Source organism: Lasioglossum baleicum, unplaced genomic scaffold (assembly GCF_051020765.1).
Source record: "Lasioglossum baleicum unplaced genomic scaffold, iyLasBale1 scaffold0950, whole genome shotgun sequence".
NCBI lineage: Eukaryota > Metazoa > Arthropoda > Insecta > Hymenoptera > Halictidae > Lasioglossum > Lasioglossum baleicum.
The window spans coordinates 40005-48323 of record NW_027470009.1 but is presented as its reverse complement, the minus strand read 5'-3'; the positions used below and the strand labels follow the sequence as shown (position 1 = coordinate 48323).

General features: G+C 37.0%; 2 non-coding genes across 2 annotated transcripts; one reads left to right on the top strand and one right to left on the bottom strand.

Annotated features, from left to right (window-relative positions):
* Positions 1 to 2409: 2409 nt before the first annotated feature.
* On the top strand, positions 2410 to 2602 carry LOC143220431 (U2 spliceosomal RNA). Its single transcript, XR_013011624.1, has one exon. It is a non-coding gene; the product is annotated as a U2 spliceosomal RNA (small nuclear RNA).
* A 3065-nt stretch (positions 2603 to 5667) lies between these two features.
* Positions 5668 to 5786, bottom strand: LOC143220429 (5S ribosomal RNA). Its single transcript, XR_013011623.1, has one exon. It is a non-coding gene; the product is annotated as a 5S ribosomal RNA (ribosomal RNA).
* Positions 5787 to 8319: the final 2533 nt, after the last annotated feature.

Genomic DNA, 8319 nt, shown 5'->3' with positions numbered 1-8319 from the left:
GACTCGTTTGACTATTTTCTGTACCTATAAGAAGACTTTACCGTACTTTAACTAAAACATATTTTACCGCACATTTTAGGTTATGTTCCCAGGTACATAACAGGTAAACAAAACAAGCAATTCCTGAAATTAATAAGTATTTATATTAAGATTAAAATAAAGAGAAAACAAAATAAAATATAGAATAGACGTGTTTTACTCAACCTTTACATAACGAGATCACAAATTGACGAATGAAACAAGATTTCTGGACGACGCAAATCGAAGCGTCTACAGGACGATAACCTACCAGCAAATAAGAAACTTTGCATTCACACAACAGATCCTTAAACTAGTTTCTTTTTTTTTCTTCTATATTCCATACTTCATTTTTAACAAATTTAATTCTTAACAAAATGTAAGAAAATAACTCTTTTTAACTAAAAATTTCTTTTTTCTATTAATTGATTAATATATATGCATATATGTGCATGTATACTACGCTTGCATGTATTTATAAGATTTGATTCAGCGGAAATTACTTCTAACGCCCAATGTATCTAGTCAAGTGAAAACAAACGTTTTGCCTTTCTGGCAAAGGCGATTTCTGCTACTGTAGTTACAACATCCTAAATACTAATACAGGAGATTGTTATTCCAACGTAAATGCGTTAATGTGTGTATCTGTGGGTAACGATACACGAGCGGACAGAGGCAAGAAGCCTTTGCAATTTTGTTTTCTTTCGCATTTTTGCACTATTTTAAAAACCGACGAGTACGTGTTGCTAACCGGTTTTAATGGTCTTTCGCACCAATCCTTCTGCTCGGCAACTCCTTAAATCATTTTTTCTATCCTTTTTTGTACATATTGACAGGTCGTTGCTAAAACCGATGATTTTCTTTGTTTACAGCCTTCGCTATTCAACATTTTGTTGGTACGTTAACGTGTTCGTGGAATTGTCGCTTTTCAGGTACGTCGCAGGTCCCATCAATGTCTGTGTTATTTCATTCCAGTGATTCTCAACAAGAATCAAAGCTACTCCGGCACAGTATGTGGAAGGTTAACGCATTATTCGTAGAAAAATTTCGAATAAACTGAATTATTTCACGATTATGCCGAAGAAAAGTCGTGGTTAACGATAATTACCTAACTAGGTACGAATAATAATATACAGCCGTTAATATTTCGTAATTAAAACAACATAATATATTGTTAATAATAACAATAGCCGTCAACTGTGTATATTATTTTCTATATTGAATATAACTGTGGAATCATAGTTTATGCGTTATAAGAACGAAAAGGAACGAAATCAAGTTCGAACCCGGATTTTATAGGAAACCCACAACAATCGGACAGAACCGAGTTTTCAATCGATCATTGTGTCATTGTACTTTTTCATCGTTTAGTACGCGTGGTGTGACCTTGAAATAAAAGTATGAATTTCAAAGTATCAATGTTTCAATATCACCGCGTTGAAACTTTAGTCATGCATTTTAGCACGTACCATCTCTCGGTCGGTCACGTACCTTAATCATTCGATCATAAACACGCACTTGATACTGCCAAAGATATCCATGCGATCCTGTTACACGCAGTCACTTTCATCCTTCCGCATACATTTGAGATATTAACCGAACGTCTGAGCCGAATCCAAAGCCGCTGTTTATTATTGCTTTATTATTGCGTTTTCGAGGAACGGCCTAAGCGTTCCCATGTAATCAACATTCATCGTTTATTCATAGAAAGATATTCTATAAATATATAATAACACTGTATAAATATTCCTAGGACGTAGTATATTTTCAAATATATTTGTATATCATGTATTTTATTAGCATTTCAATTATAAACAAGGCTTCGAATCACGTCAGATTAAATAATAAAAAAAAAAATATGACAAAAATTATGTTGATAATGATGATGGATAATGAAGATGATGATGACAAAAATCGATGATACGAAAAAGATTGGAGCTTGATCGAGTTTCTCATCTGAATAATGAATTACTTATTAATAATTAATTATTATGTACTTCTTCGTATTTTGTTCTATACGTATCGCATTTATTTTACTTACATAAAATCATTGGTTCTTATACAAAAATCCATTTAAAACATTTCTTTTTTTTTTAACGAATTAACTTTTAACACTTTATTGCCATTTGTTGCAATACTTATTTAACGTGCACGATTGTTAACAAAATGAAGTTGTGAATATAATTTATTTTTCTAAAATTTTCTTTCTTGTTTTTATTAAAAATTGGTTTTATCTTTTACTCGCGCAATGTCTACTTTCCCATGGAACACGTATACGCCTGTGTATCGAGTTAGTAGAGACACCTAACGGCGGCGAATATACTTCATTCTTTCTCGCAAGTGAAAATAAACACTTCGTCTTATATTAAGGCGATTTTATTTCCAAAATTTATCGCTTCTCGGCTATTTTAGCTAAGATCAAAGTGTAGTATCTGTTCTTATCAGCTTAATATCTGGTACATTCCCTATCTGGGAATCAGAATATTAAACTGATTTTTGAAAAATGGTGGCAATGTAGAGCTCGCTCTTACGCCACCGCGGGTTGAATCGGCCTTGCAGTGCCGCCGAATTCAGCCCTGCTCTTAGCCTTTACCAAAATGAATTTACTGATCTTAGTATTTCCAAATTCCTCATCAGAGGTGGACAAAAACAGCAAGATTTTCTGATTATAATTGCTTATAATTATGGAACAAAATGATAAAAAATAAAATTGTTTGACACACATTTTTTTGTCCACGTTTGAAAACGTTTTGAAAACGTTCAATAAACACGTTTTTGTTTATTATTTCGTATATAATATCACTTTACTTATGTTACTGTTTATATTAAATAATAAACCAAAATAATAAATAAATACACGTGTCAAACAAATTTTCTTCTTCGTCAAATTTGTTTCGTAGTTATAAGCATTTGAATTGGAACAATCATGCTGTGTCAATAATTTTGTCCAGCCCTGTATATTTCTACGCAGATTTTGGAGGTTTAGTCATGTTATTTAAGACGCATGTAGACTGTTGTCACCGACGGGCCTGAACAGCGATACTTTGTCCAATGCGATCGTGTCACTCAGATCACGTGCATACAGAATCATAGTGTACTATACTTGAAAACAAATCTAATTATACGATTAAAAAAATTTCCTAGATAAACTTTTGCTAACACTATATTTGACAAATAATATATTGAGTCGTGCGGAAAGTCATTTCGTTTTTCCAATACATCGCGATAAATAAAAATTTAGTCTGGAAAATCATGCGCAAGCACAATTTTTCAGCTACGTTTCCTTAAGGGATCTTCATCGATACGAAGGTGCACATTCACGCTGCAACGACTGTGACAGTTAACTTTTATACACTCTGTGTATTATTTGGCTGCACCTTGTATACATACATGTAGAATCGAGTGACTGTGTGTATGGTCGAATGTCCTGAGCGAGTGTGTTTGGGAATAAGTGAATACGAGAGGGCTGCGAGTAATAGGACTGTTTATAAAAGAGATATCTATGACAGAGCCGAGTGAAAGTATCGACGGAAAGTTTAGGAATGCCCAAGTGTCTGGAGGTCCAGGCCCACATAAATCGAGGATATCCGAGAAAGCGTGGATGACGAAGAAAGCCTGCGAATAAAAGAGAACAGCGTGAAAGGTTAACCCATTTAGTTTATAACCCTTTTATATATATCGTCGTTCGGTGCTCTTGCCAAAAATACCAACGACGATATATCGTTGCGCCACCGTTAGAGCCTTATTATACTCATCACAAGAGGCCTGCGTATCAGAATAAGTTTATAAAATGTTAAAATGGTTCATATTCGATGCAACACAAGTGAAAAAATGGTTATTAGATTTAACTTTTTGTTATATCTTATGCTGATTAGTGCCGAGGGTCTGTATATGTTAGAGCGATAAGGTAGAAACGGGACACGGGATATCTCTCGGATATCCGTCGAAACGGGATAGTTTCTCTGGTCCGTAATCGCAATCTTTACGATGTTTATGATAGTTATCAGAAAACTCAAGTGACACTCGTGCATCGACACGCCCAGCCTAAAATCTTTTTCAATCTTCTTGATCCGTCTAACGTGCAGTCAGTGTCCAAAAGCCGTCAACGTTTTCATGGAAACACAATTTTTTTTTTTTAGTAAAAATAAGGAAATATTACATATTTTTAGTGGCCAGAGAACTAACTATAAATATCTATAATACCACCTATATTTTTTTTAGTGACGTATTACCAGCTGCATGATCTACTTATGTAGTAGATCTGTCTGACGCTTGCCGTGCATCATAGCGTTATCCTTTCGTTTTGTTATCCGACACCAACTATTTCATTGCAAATGATTGCAAAATGCAATGCCAATACATCGTACTATCTGATATATATAAAGCTATGACCAAACGATGATTTTTTTTTATATGCAATTACGATTTGAAAAAGAGAAATCACTTTGTACGATTTTCATGATGCCTTATATTTATGTTATTCTTATGATTTTCAATAAATATCGAAACACAATTGGCGGCGTTTTATTCCCCGTTTATTTCGCAATATGCTGCTTTTTAAATTTCATAAATATCACTCTTACTTTCGTTTTTATCAGCATTTTCGCAAACCTCTGTAAATTCGCCGATTCGGCCCGGTATTCTTCGCTTAATTACGCTTCTTTCGCTCGGTGCTAAAAGGGTTAAATAGGAATAGAAGGGCACGTGCGAGAGGATTATACTTCGAAAGTTCGAATGGCAGAGTGATTCGGTAGCTGTAAGAAAGCAGAAACCGATTTTAATTCAACTTTGTATCCTTAACTCTACAAGCTCGTTTCGTATAGCGGTGGCATATTGATAATTGTAGGGTAGGCGAAGAAATAAAGTTAATTTTAGCTGATAAACAATCTTTTCCTTCTATCATCCTCCTCCTCCTCCTACATATATATAATCTTATATATGTTATGAAAACTCAACGAGCGTGATTCAACTGTGATCAGTTGAATTATGCTATCTGTTTGCTTGCCGGGATTTCAAGGGGATCGTTTTTTTGAGCTTCTACCTGACAATACCACGATTAATTTTGAAGTGTACTGTAATCAACTGGACAAAACAGTCTGATTCACTCAAACCGAAAAGGCCAGAATTGATCAGTAGAGAAGGTATAGTGTTCCACCACGATAATGCGAGACCTCGTACAAGTTTGGAACCTCGCCAAAAGCTTTTACAGCTTGAATGGGATGTACTACTGCACTCACCGTATTCTCCAGATTTCGCACCTTCGGACTATTTCTTGTTCCGGTCTTTGCAAAATTTTTGGACGGAAAGACCTTCGCTTCAAATGAGGATGTCAAATATCACTCGGACCAGTTTTTGCCAGCAGAGATCAGAAGTTCTATGAGCGTGGAATCAATCTCCTGCCCGAAAGATGATAAAAGGTATTGGACCAAAAAGGAAAATATATAATTTAATAAAATTTTTATACATTCTAAAAAGATCGTGTTTCATTTTCACCAAAATAAAAAACGAAATGACTTTCCGAACAGCCCAATAGGATATAACGGAATTTAAAAACTTGAGAGCTTTGACAGGTGTGCGTGGTCCAGATCAGTGACTTGCGAATGCAAAATTGTAGAAGATGGTGGTATAGGAAAATCAAAAATGCAGTTATGCCAACAACACGCGGAGTTCCCAAGCGGTCACCCATCTAAGTACTATCCGCGCCCAACGCATCTTAACTTTGGTGATCGGACGAGAACCAGTGATTTTTGTGTGGTATGATCGTTGGCGAACGTTAGTATATTGCTCATATTTATATAGTAATTGCGAATCCTTATGTACTACACTGTATAGCTATTCGCCACGTGACAACAATAAACCGGCGAAACTTTCGTAAGCGATTTAAAATAAACGGTGTAAACAGTCAGACAACAGTTTTCACGTAAAACACTCGAAGTTATTGACTATGAGACGATCGATCGAGTGGAGTCGAATCTTTTCGACCCGAAGAGCAGGTAGTGCAATTGTTTACTATGACCTAGCGGAGGTTTAACCGCTTGCTCTTGAACAATTTTCTCGTGGTGAACAACGCAGTTCGTAGCTTTTCTTATATCTTTATATCCTCGCTAACGCTTTTAACAATGAAACGAGGAAAGTAAAGCACCTGTTTGGTCTTAGTTTATTGAGTTACTTCGTGTATAGTTATTCTTAATATGTTTATCGTTTCGCATTCGTTATTTAGGTTATAGTATTGAAATTAATGGCGACTGACGTCGCCACTCGTCAAAGTTTGCAAAGAGTTAACCCTTTGCACTCGGATGTCCTCTCTGAGGAACAACATAAGTTTGGCATATCACTCGGTTGAAAGTTTATTAGCGATTACGGAGAATGAACTTATTCCACCGCAATTTTTTAAGAAACACGTGTTCTTCTGTAGTTTTCTATTAAATGGCATAAAAAAAACAAATTGAAATATAATAAAATTAACAAGATGCATGATAAATAAATGAACCGTTTTACACGTCGAAAAAAAGTGTGCGTAGTGCGTTCACAACGGACTATACACATCTCTAATCCGTGGACCAATTTGTAGAATTAGTGGATTAGGCGTACAAAGGTACACGGGTATCAATGATATGGGAAACTTGATAAGATAATAAAGAAATCCGAAAACTGAGAGAAGAAATTTACAGTTCGTATTGAAGCGGCGAATAATAAAGATCTCTGCAGTATTAACCCTTTGACTGCCACGTCGAAATCATATGTTTGGTCTAAGACGCCACGGCATTATTTTTATTATTCAAAGCATATAATGGCAAAATAATAATGAATCGATGTTAGAAGACAATATTTTTATCAAATGGTGCGTTTCTCTTACTGGTGGTCACGGGTGACCACCGTGGCGCCTTAGTATCGGTTCGACGAAGATTACGGCACGAATTGCAAAAAAAAAGAAGGGCGAGTGTTCCTGGAACGAAAATTTTTCAGGGAATGTTAGAAAAAAAATTCCGAACTATTTGGGTGAAAATTGCTAAAAATAAGACCAAGAAGGTGACCACTTATTGTCCGGATTGTATTGGTGCGCCGCATTTATGTTTGGAGTGCTTTAACAAAGTACACCGTTAGATGCAAGATTTATTCTAACATTTTGTTATTCTTTACTGTTCTAATAAAAAATTTTAATCGTTCGATAGGGCACATTTTATTTCAATGTACCTTCTATACATCGGCCATATTCAAATACGCTAACTCTCGATTTTCATTTAGTTTTTTACAATTGTAAAAAGTTGAAAGGCTAAGGTCACCTATGACCACCGTGGCGTCACGGGAGAAATCGTTGCTGGTCGTATGTGACCACCATGGCAGTCAAAGTGTTAAGACAGTGTTGTGCTTTCGTAATTTACCATTAGTATTTTCCAAAGCATTTCTTTATCTTTGTATTGTCTGTTCTGACAGAAAAACACCAGGTGGAAGGCGGCAAACAACATTTTATTGTGAAACATGTACAAATCGACCTGCTGTGCATATTGGGAATTGCATCAGACTTTACCATATAAAAAATAAATCTTACTTTGATTTCTTTTTGTAAATATGTGTTCTTCAATGTCCACAAATTAATATAAACCAAATTTCATTACAATTTCTTACTTGGTTCTAAAATTATACTGTATAATATCACGTTTCCAGGGTGTACGTTTTCGCGAAAAAGTGGCGTCGAGTTGCTGGTAGGTAACGTCCGAAACGGTGCCGAGTGCAAAGGTTAACCGTTTGCGATCGGTGCCGCCATTATGGCAGCATTTCAAAACTGTCGTAGAAATCGATGCCGCCGCTATGGCGGTGTGAAGACGACTCACTTTCCCACGGTCATCGTAACATGGAACCCATTTTTTTTTTTTTTTTTTTTTTTTTTTTGGTGTCGCAGGGGGAATCTTCCAAAGATGTCCCGGCCCCCTGAGGGGAGGCCGGGGGTCTGTGGGATTCTTACCCACTAAACCCCCTGCGGTGGTCCGTCCTCTTCGCACTTAGGGAGTCTCGGGGGGCGTACCGGGAGCCCAAGTCTACCGAGTACTCCCCAGCGACTTACCCTTTGCTGGGTTTTCATCTTCGGGCTCCTCGCCCTTGTCCTCTTCTTTGTTCGGGTGGCGCCGCGTGACCACTCGCGCGACGCCGACACCCCTTGGTCTCGATCCCCTAACGGTCGGGCCCTCGACCGACCGTCCGAGACCCCCCCGTGGGCGGTAGGGCGAAGGGCGGGGACTCGCCTCGCCCCCGGGGGCAAAATTGTAGAAGATGGTGGTATAGGAAAGTCAAAAAATTCAGTTA